The sequence below is a fragment of the Penaeus vannamei genome, chromosome 31 (genome assembly GCF_042767895.1).
Source record: "Penaeus vannamei isolate JL-2024 chromosome 31, ASM4276789v1, whole genome shotgun sequence".
NCBI classification, from domain to species: Eukaryota; Metazoa; Arthropoda; class Malacostraca; order Decapoda; family Penaeidae; genus Penaeus; species Penaeus vannamei.
Window position 1 is genome coordinate 15,829,120 of NC_091579.1, and position 12,500 is coordinate 15,841,619.

The window sequence follows — 12,500 nt, forward strand, 5'->3', positions numbered from 1 at the left end:
TTTATCATTATCATTGTTACTATAACGTCGATATTACTATTACCATTGTCTTTTATCATTATCATTGATGATTATCTCTCTCTCTCTCTCTCTCTCTCTCTCTCTCTCTCTCTCTCTCTCTCTATATATATATATATATATATATGTATATATATATATATATGTATATATATATATGTATATATATGTATATATATGTATATATATGTATATATATATATATGTATATATATGTATATATATGTATATATATGTATATATATATATATATGTATATATATGTATATATATGTATATATATGTACATATATATATATACATATATGTAAATATATATATGTATATATATATATATATATATATATATATATATATATATATACATGTATATATATATGTATATACATATATATATATATATATATATATATATATATATATATATATATATGTTTATATATATGTATATATATATATATATATATATATATATATATATACATATATGTATATATATATATATATATATATATATATATATATATATATATACATATATATATACATACATATATATACATATATATATATATATATATATATATATATATATATATATGTTATTGATATCATTATTATTATATTTGTTATTATTATTATATTTGCATTATCATTACTATTATCAGTATCACTTTATCGCCATTATGATATTAGCACCTTGATGATATGACTGATAATATTGATATCATTATCATTATTATAGTTTCCATTATAATCCATATCATTGTATGTTAGTAGCGTAATCATTGTTAAGGTTCTAGTATAACGCGTGAATATCTGTCACATTTCAGGTGTAACAAGACAACCAAGTGCCTGACTCTGACGCTGCTGATGCTGCTTCCAGTGTTCGCTTTGCTGTTCTCGAGAAACCTGTTGTCCGCCGCCGCCCCCGACCCGGGACCCCCCCTGGAGGGCCCGAGCCCCGCGCTTCCTACTCAGGGGCCTCCGCTGTCCGGCGAGTTCCCCGACACCTCGAGCGGCGATCGTCTAGACTCGGTGCGGCCGCCCACGCTGAGATATGGGTCAGGCGTCGGCGACGACGTTGGGGTAGGCGGAAGCAGGAAATCGATGCCGGCTTTCGCTAACTTGCACTCAACAGAGAATGGATCAACAAAGAAAATGGAACTGTCGGTGGTGTGCCCTGATGATTCGATTTTCCATTGCAATGATGTCAGCACGATGTCTTCAACACAGATTCTTAATTTGACAAAGGAACTAGTCAACAAAACCAACATAGCACCAGAAGCAGATCTGGTGTTTAACACAAGAGAAAATATGATCAAATTAACGTTCATGTTTGACAACAAGTCCGTGTCTGTGTCAGAGTATTTCTCTGAAACGAACGACTCTCATCGGCCCAAGATTAACGTGACCGTCACGGTTAAGAATGTTAAACGGTCTGTGAAGGACCAACTAGAAGAAAGCGTCTCTCATCTTGGGGAAGCAGAGGAGCATGACAGAGGCATGATGATGAAGATGTTAGATATGATCAGCGAAGTTGCTGAGTCTGTGTACGAGGAAGTCACCGACGCTGAGAGGGAGGAAGGGACGACCGCCACCCCGGCCAGTCCACTCCACAATGAGACGAGGCCGCAAGTATTGCATGAAGAAGCAGCCACCCTCACTCCGGGCACTCTTCCCCCTGTATTATCTTTACTTTCGACAACGCTGAGATCACAGCTGGCTTATCCTCGTAAGGGCGAACCTACCACGGAGAATTTAAGTCTAGATACAAGGTCTGTACGAATACATTCTAGTCAAAATGGACAACTTGCTTCATCTATTCAGAGAAGCTGGGTTCAAGAAAACATCCCTGCTACAACTGCAATACCTGCAGTTCCATTTTCTAATGTGACTCCGTCTCCTAGCGCATCTCCAACTACTGAATCTATAACATCTAACTGGCCCGAGGAAAATCAAACAGGCAATTTCCGTTTATCGGAGCAGATGAATCCCACTGCTGCGAGGAGCTCAGAGGAACATGACCATGTAAACGCTGATGAGGTATTGATACATGCGGCTCCTCGTGTGACTCAAACCCTGAGTGATGATGATTTGCAGTTTTATGGTAATTATATAGATCTTTCGAACAGTGAATTCTCTGCCCAAGCTCCAAGGACAGTGAGTATTAATGACGAAGAGTGGACGGCTGCACAACGAGAAAATGATGATGAATTCAGTAATTATCCAGGACTAGTCAGTAAACAATTACCCACTGAGCCAAGAGATACTCCTCTTGGTCCTTCATCATCGCTGACAGACAGACAGTACAACTACGGCGGCGCTCCCTCACCCTCACCCACGCCGGTGGCAGCCTGGCATCATTCCCATCATCACAGACAACATAAAGGGAACACCTGGCTGCCAGAAACTGCCCAGCCGCTTCCCTCGACCACGCTCCAACTCCCGCCACCCGATGCGGAGTCGATGCTGGGTACCTTTTCACGATTCTACAAGATGTTCGACATGATGATGAGCGTCGTGGACTTGGCCAAGAACGTCGCCGCTCTGAGTCCCACCACGTCTTCGGAGGCAGCGCCATCATCTCCGCATCCCTCTACACCGTCGCCACAAAGCACACCGATTTCTTCATCAAATGTATTGCCAACGCTCATTCCCTTAGACTTGATGGAATCGCACCATACCACTGACACTTCTATTCCCACTGGCACAATCACTACCACTGATACCTCTATAACCACCGAGACAATCATACTGACAGAACCACCCGCCGCATATATCACCACTGACACACTTGTAACCACAGGGGAAATCATAGACTCTAACACTGACACAACTTCCAGCATAATCACGGTAAGCGATACAATAATCAACATTGATGTACCTGCTTCAGCTAGTTTTATCATTAACACTAACATTCCATCTACTAATGACATTCCTTCCACCACTGACATTCTTTCCACCTCTGACATTCCTTCTACCACTGACATTCCTTCCACCACTGACATTCCTTCCACCACTGACATTCCTTCCACCACTGACATTCCTTCCACCACTGACATTCTTTCCACCTCTGACATTCCTTCTACCACTAACATTCCCTCCACCACTGACATTCCTTCCACCACTGACATTCCTTCCACCACTGACATTCCTTCCACCACTGACATTCCTTCTACCACTGACATTCCTTCCACCACTGACATTCCTTCCACCACTGACATTCCTTCCACCACTGACATTCCTTCCACCACTGACATTCCTTCCACCACTGACATTCCTTCTACCACTGACATTCCTTCCACCACTGACATTCCTTCCACCACTGACATTCCTTCCACCACTGACATTCCTTCCACCACTGACATTCCTTCTACCACTGACATTCCTTCCACCTCTGACATTCCTTCCACCACTGACATTCCTTCCACCACTGACATTCCTTCCACCACTGACATTCCTTCCACCACTGACATTCCTTCCACCTCTGACATTCCTTCCACCACTGACATTCCTTCCACCACTGACATTCCTTCCACCACTGACATTCCTTCTACCACTGACATTCCTTCCACCTCTGACATTCCTTCCACCACTGACATTCCTTCCACCACTGACATTCCTTCCACCACTGACATTCCTTCCACCTCTGACATTCCTTCCACCACTGACATTCCTTCCACCACTGACATTCCTTCTACCACTGACATTCCTTCCACCTCTGACATTCCTTCCACCACTGACATTCCTTCCACCACTGACATTCCTTCCACCACTGACATTCCTTCTACCACTGACATTCCTTCCACCTCTGACATTCCTTCCACCACTGACATTCCTTCCACCACTGACATTCCTTCCACCACTGACATTCCTTCCACCACTGACATTCCTTCCACCACTGACATTCCTTCCACCACTGACATTCCTTCTTCCACTGACATTCCTTCCACCACTGACATTCCTTCTACCACTAACATTCCTTCCACCACTGTCATTCCTTCCACCACTGACATTCCTTCCACCACTGACATTCCTTCCACCACTGACATTCCTTCCACCACTGACATTCCTTCCACCACTGACATTCCTTCCACCACTGACATTCCTTCCACCACTGACATTCCTTCTACCACTGACATTCCTTCCACCACTGACATTCCTTCCACCACTGACATTCCTTCCACCACTGACATTCCTTCCACCACTAACATTCCTTCCACCACTAACATTCCTTCCACCACTGACATTCCTTCCACCACTGACATTCCTTCTACCACTGACATTCCTTCCACCACTGACATTCCTTCCACCACTGACATTCCTTCCACCTCTGACATTCCTTCCACCACTGACATTCCTTCCACCTCTGACATTCCTTCCACCACTGACATTCCTTCCACCACTGACATTCCTTCTTCCACTGACATTCCTTCTACCACTGACATTCCTTCCACCACTGTCATTCCTTCCACCACTGACATTCCTTCCACCACTGACATTCCTTCCACCACTGACATTCCTTCCACCACTGACATTCCTTCCACCACTGACATTCCTTCCACCACTGACATTCCTTCCACCACTGACATTCCTTCCACCTCTGACATTCCTTCTACCACTGACATTCCTTCCACCACTGACATTCCTTCCACCACTGACATTCCTTCCACCACTGACATTCCTTCTTCCACTGACATTCCTTCCACCACTGACATTCCTTCCACCACTGACATTCCTTCCACCACTGACATTCCTTCTTCCACTAACATTCCTTCTTCCACTGACATTCCTTCCACCACTGACATTCCTTCCACCACTGACATTCCTTCCACCACTGACATTCCTTCTACCACTAACATTCCTTCCACCACTGACATTCCTTCTTCCACTGACATTCCTTCCACCACTGACATTCCTTCCACCACTGACATTCCTTCCACCACTGACATTCCTTCCACCACTGACATTCCTTCCACCACTGACATTCCTTCTTCCACTGACATTCCTTCCACCACTGACATTCCTTCTACCACTAACATTCCTTCCACCACTGACATTCCTTCCACCACTGACATTCCTTCCACCACTGACATTCCTTCTACCACTGACATTCCTTCCACCACTGACATTCCTTCCACCACTGACATTCCTTCCACCACTGACATTCCTTCCACCACTGACATTCCTTCTTCCACTGACATTCCTTCTTCCACTGACATTCCTTCCACCACTGACATTCCTTCTACCACTGACATTCCTTCCACCACTGTCATTCCTTCTACCACTGACATTCCTTCCACCACTGACATTCCTTCCACCACTGACATTCCTTCCACCACTGACATTCCTTCCACCACTGACATTCCTTCCACCACTGACATTCCTTCTACCACTGACATTCCTTCCACCACTGTCATTCCTTCCACCACTGTCATTCCTTCCACCACTGACATTCCTTCCACCACTGACATTCCTTCCACCACTGACATTCCTTCCACCACTGACATTCCTTCCACCACTGTCATTCCTTCCACCACTGTCATTCCTTCTACCACTGACATTCCTTCCACCACTGTCATTCCTTCCACCACTGTCATTCCTTCTACCACTGACATTCCTTCCACCACTGACATTCCTTCCACCACTGACATTCCTTCTTCCACTGACATTCCTTCCACCACTGACATTCCTTCTACCACTAACATTCCTTCCACCACTGACATTCCTTCCACCACTGACATTCCTTCCACCACTGACATTCCTTCTACCACTGACATTCCTTCCACCACTGACATTCCTTCCACCACTGACATTCCTTCCACCACTGACATTCCTTCCACCACTGACATTCCTTCCACCACTGACATTCCTTCCACCACTGACATTCCTTCCACCACTGACATTCCTTCTTCCACTGACATTCCTTCCACCACTGACATTCCCTCTACCACTGACATTCCTTCCACCACTGACATTCCTTCCACCACTGACATTCCTTCCACCACTGACATTCCTTCCACCTCTGACATTCCTTCTTCCACTGACATTCCTTCCACCACTGACATTCCTTCCACCACTGACATTCCTTCCACCACTGACATTCCTTCTACCACTGACATTCCTTCCACCACTGTCATTCCTTCCACCACTGTCATTCCTTCTACCACTGACATTCCTTCCACCACTGACATTCCTTCCACCACTGACATTCCTTCCACCTCTGACATTCCTTCTTCCACTGACATTCCTTCCACCACTGACATTCCTTCCACCACTGACATTCCTTCCACCACTGACATTCCTTCCACCACTGACATTCCTTCCACCACTGACATTCCTTCCACCACTGACATTCCTTCCACCACTGACATTCCTTCTACCACTGACATTCCTTCCACCTCTGACATTCCTTCCACCACTGACATTCCTTCTACCACTGGCATTCCTTCCACTACTGACATTCCTTCCACCTCTGACATTCCTTCCACCACTGACATTCCTTCCACCACTGACATTCCTTCCACCACTGACATTCCTTCCACCACTGACATTCCTTCCACCTCTGACATTCCTTCCACCACTGACATTCCTTCTACCACTAACATTCCTTCTACCATTGACATTCCTTCCACCACTGACATTCCTTCCACCACTGACATTCCTTCTACCACTGACATTCCTTCCACCACTGACATTCCTTCCACCACTGACATTCCTTCCACCACTGACATTCCTTCCACTACTGACATTCCTTCCACCACTGACATTCCTTCCACCACTGACATTCCTTCCACCACTGACATTCCTTCCACCACTGACATTCCTTCCACCACTGACATTCCTTCTACCACTGACATTCCTTCCACCACTGACATTCCTTCCACCACTGACATTCCTTCCACCACTGACATTCCTTCTACCACTGACATTCCTTCCACCACTGACATTCCTTCTACCACTAACATTCCTTCTTCCACTGACATTCCTTCCACCACTGACATTCCTTCCACCACTGACATTCCTTCCACCTCTGACATTCCTTCTACCACTGACATTCCTTCTTCCACTGACATTCCTTCCACCACTGACATTCCTTCTACCACTAACATTCCTTCCACCACTGACATTCCTTCCACCACTGACATTCCTTCCACCACTGACATTCCTTCCACCTCTGACATTCCTTCCACCACTGACATTCCTTCCACCACTGACATTCCTTCCACCACTGACATTCCTTCCACCACTGACATTCCTTCCACCACTGACATTCCTTCTACCACTAACATTCCTTCCACCACTGACATTCCTTCCACCACTGACATTCCTTCCACCACTGACATTCCTTCCACCACTGACATTCCTTCTTCCACTGACATTCCTTCCACCACTGACATTCCTTCCACCACTGACATTCCTTCCACCACTGACATTCCTTCCACCACTGACATTCCTTCCACCTCTGACATTCCTTCTTCCACTGACATTCCTTCTTCCACTGACATTCCTTCCACCACTGACATTCCTTCTACCACTGACATTCCTTCCACCACTGACATTCCTTCCACCACTGACATTCCTTCCACCACTGACATTCCTTCCACCTCTGACATTCCTTCTTCCACTGGCATTCCTTCTTCCACTGACATTCCTTCCACCACTGACATTCCTTCCACCTCTGACATTCCTTCTTCCACTGACATTCCTTCCACCACTGACATTCCTTCCACCACTGACATTCCTTCCACCACTGACATTCCTTCTACCACTAACATTCCTTCCACCACTGACATTCCTTCCACCACTGACATTCCTTCTACCACTGACATTCCTTCCACCACTGACATTCCTTCCACCACTGACATTCCTTCCACCACTGACATTCCTTCTACCACTGACATTCCTTCCACCACTGACATTCCTTCCACCACTGACATTCCTTCCACCACTGACATTCCTTCCACCACTGACATTCCTTCCACCACTGACATTCCTTCCACCACTGACATTCCTTCCACCACTGACATTCCTTCCACCACTGACATTCCTTCCACCACTGACATTCCTTCTACCACTGACATTCCTTCCACCACTGACATTCCTTCCACCACTGACATTCCTTCCACCACAGACATTCCTTCTACCACTAACATTCCTTCCACCACTGACATTCCTTCTACCACTGACATTCCTTCCACCACTGACATTCCTTCCACCACTGACATTCCTTCTACCACGAACATTCATTCCACCACTGACATTCCTTCCACTACTGACATTCCTTCCACCACTGACATTCCTTCCACCACTGACATTCCTTCCACCACTGACATTCCTTCCACCACTGACATTCCTTCCACCACTGACATTCCTTCTACCACTGACATTCCTTCCACCACTGACATTCCTTCCACCACTGACATTCCTTCCACCACTGACATTCCTTCCACCACTGACATTCCTTCCACCACTGACATTCCTTCCACCACAGACATTCCTTCTACCACTAACATTCCTTCCACCACTGACATTCCTTCTACCACTGACATTCCTTCCACCACTGACATTCCTTCCACCACTGACATTCCTTCTACCACTGACATTCCTTCTACCACTAACATTCCTTCCACCACTGACATTCCTTCTACCACTGACATTCCTTCCACCACTGACATTCCTTCCACCACTGACATTCCTTCCACCACTGACATTCCTTCCACCACTGACATTCCTTCCACCACTGACATTCCTTCCACCACTGACATTCCTTCCACCACTGACATTCCTTCTACCACTGACATTCCTTCCACCACTGACATTCCTTCCACCACTGACATTCCTTCCACCACTGACATTCCTTCCACCACTGACATTCCTTCTACCACTGACATTCCTTCCACCACTGACATTCCTTCCACCACTGACATTCCTTCCACCACTGACATTCCTTCCACCACTGACATTCCTTCCACCACTGACATTCCTTCCACCACTGACATTCCTTCTACCACTGACATTCCTTCCACCACTGACATTCCTTCCACCACTGACATTCCTTCCACCACTGACATTCCTTCCACCACTGACATTCCTTCTTCCACTGACATTCCTTCCACCACTGACATTCCTTCCACCACTGACATTCCTTCCACCACTGACTTTCCTTCTACCACTGACATTCCTTCCACCACTGACATTCCTTCCACCACTGACATTCCTTCTTCCACTGACATTCCTTCCACCACTGACATTCCTTCCACCACTGACATTTCTTCTACCACTAACATTCCTTCCACCACTGACATTCCTTCCACCACTGACATTCCTTCTACCACTAACATTCCTTCCACCACTGACATTCCTTCCACCACTGACATTCCTTCCACCTCTGACATTCCTTCTACCACTGACATTCCTTCTTCCACTGACATTCCTTCCACCACTGACATTCCTTCCACCACTGACATTCCTTCTACCACTGACATTCCTTCCACCACTGACATTCCTTCCACCTCTGACATTCCTTCCACCAGTGACATTCCTTCCACCACTGACATTCCTTCCACCAGTGACATTCCTTCCACCACTGACATTCCTTCTACCACTGACATTCCTTCCACCACTGTCATTCCTTCCACCACTGACATTCCTTCCACCACTGACATTCCTTCCACCACTGACATTCCTTCCACCACTGACATTCCTTCCACCACTGACATTCCTTCCACCACTGACATTCCTTCTACCACTGACATTCCTTCCACCACTGACATTCCTTCCACCACTGACATTCCTTCCACCACTGACATTCCTTCTACCACTGACATTCCTTCTACCACTGACATTCCTTCCACCACTGACATTCCTTCCACCACTGACATTCCTTCCACCACTGACATTCCTTCCACCTCTGACATTCCTTCCACCTCTGACATTCCTTCCACCACTGACATTCCTTCCACCACTGACATTCCTTCCACCTCTGACATTCCTTCCACCACTGACATTCTTTCCACCACTGACATTCCTTCCACCTCTGACATTCCTTCCACCACTGACATTCCTTCCACCACTGACATTCCTTCCACCACTGACATTCCTTCCACCACTGACATTCCTTACACCACTGACATTCCTTCCACCACTGACATTCCTTCCACCACTGACATTCCTTCCACCACTGACATTCCTTCCACCACTGACATTCCTTCCACCACTGACATTCCTTCCACCACTGACATTCCTTCCACCACTGACATTCCTTCCACCACTGACATTCCTTCCACCACTGACATTCCTTCCACCTCTGACATTCCTTCCACCACTGACATTCCTTCCACCACTGACATTCCTTCCACCACTGATATTCCTTCCACCACTGATATTCCTTCCACCACTGACATTCCTTCCACCACTGACATTCCTTCCACCACTGACATTCCTTACACCACTGACATTCCTTCCACCACTGACATTCCTTCCACCACTGACATTCCTTCCACCACTGACATTCCTTCCACCACTGACATTCCTTCCACCACTGACATTCCTTCCACCACTGACATTCCTTCCACCACTGACATTCCTTCCACCACTGACATTCCTTCCACCACTGACATTCCTTCCACCTCTGACATTCCTTCCACCACTGACATTCCTTCCACCACTGACATTCCTTCCACCACTGACATTCCTTCCACCACTGATATTCCTTCCACCACTGATATTCCTTCCACCACTGACATTCCTTCCACCACTGACATTCCTTCCACCACTGACATTCCTTCTACCACATCCGATACCCCTGACGCACTTCCTGCCACACCTGTAGGCAGTACCCCTAACGTAGCCACAGACACAACATCAACCACTGATATACCTCCTAACACTGACACCACAAGCGACATGTCTGTAACTATTCCTATGATCACGACAACGGTCATTGCCATTAACATTCCCACTGTTACCACCCTGACTGGTAGCCTGTCCAGTACGCACATCACTCTGGTGACCACGACGCTCACCACAATTGCAATTCCTACCATTTCCACCTTCACGATCTTTGCTACCGATGCTAATCATTTTCCGAATATCCGCCCTACCTCTTCTACCACAAAAACCCTTCAATCCCAGTCAACTCTCCTCACGTCGACACCCACTGCTCCTCGCCCCATTCGCACCATCACCCGCACCCACACCAGGACTATCCACACCATTGCTATATCCACCCACATTAACACCGTGGCTGTAACTCGGATCACCCAAGTTCCTGGAGTAACCACCACACAGACTCTCCATTTCCTGCCTGCGGCCGTCACCCGACACGTCACCCGCACCCACACCTATGTAACTACACCTGATTGCGTGACGAGAAGTGTGTGTCATACTTCCACCGTGACGAAGAGAAGTGGCAGCAATTCAGTGTGGATGATGAGACTCGCTGCCCCCGTCGCCGCTGCCACGGTGACACGCAGCATCCCAGTGATTCATACAACGTCGACGCGCGTCCTCTGTACAGGATGGTGATGTAGAGAAATTAAATTATATGCATGATGTTGTGTTTCATTTTTTACCTTCTGCTTATATGGATTCTATAGGTTTGCCAGTGATTTCATGGAAGATATATATTTCACTGAACTGAAATGTAAGTTCGAACCCAGATCTGTCGTATGACAGACATACAAATTGAACTTAATGTCACTATAAGCGAACACATTTACCTTACATATGTTTAAGCATAAACATGAGTATGTATACTTAGAAAAAGTAATATCAGCACAGTGTTGTAGACAACGAATGTTTTCTCCACCTTCATATGTTTACCCGTAAAACAAGACTACATCATGTGAACACATCTTGTTTCCAAGGAAATATTTACATTAATAAAAGAATGATGGGTTGTGATGTCGATCCCGTAAAGATCACAGGGGTTTACTCGTGGGTAGAACTCTACGGATATATACTCTGAAGTTAACAAACACAGCGTTTTAACATAACACTTTATGGTAAATATAAGGAAATTTGGTAAATGTATCAAAAGACTGATAGCCCATACATGCTTATATTGGAATATAGGATTATCACGGAAAGAACTTACAAAGCACGGTTTGACAACGAAAATATCAAGGTGTTACGTAATAAACGAAGTCTAGCATGTAAATAACATGTAATAGACTAGTCTGTAATCAGACCTAGTAGTATGCAACTCTCTTAGAACGGTCTCGGAGTTCCATGGAATGTGAGTGCGTGTGTGTGTGCGGGCAGGTGCACGCGCCGGGCCAGCCATAGTCCTCAGTTACCTGGTGGTGTCCGCGGAGCGAGTGCCGGCCCGTGGCCCAGCAACGCCAACACGACTCTCGGCCGGGAAACCTCAAGGGGGTTCGACCGCCGCTTGTTACATTAATGAGAACGTGATGCCCTAGCTCCAAGGAACAGTTCGGAGAGAGTGAAAATTCCCCGAGAGAAGGGGATGTCGG

General features: G+C 46.1%; 2 protein-coding genes across 3 annotated transcripts in view; both read left to right on the top strand.

The window, feature by feature from the left end:
* Window positions 1-12,500, top strand: part of LOC113817723 (alpha-amylase) — a 221,751-nt gene that overhangs the window by 37,950 nt on the left and 171,301 nt on the right. The gene's annotated exons all lie outside the window — the stretch shown is intronic.
* LOC113825829 (microtubule-associated protein futsch) overlaps window positions 12,341-12,500 on the top strand; it is a 60,828-nt gene continuing 60,668 nt past the window's right edge. Inside the window, exon 1 of the mRNA XM_070144252.1 lies at window positions 12,341-12,500. This exon is cut by the window's right edge and continues 190 nt beyond it. The gene's annotated coding sequence lies outside the window, so the exon portion shown is untranslated.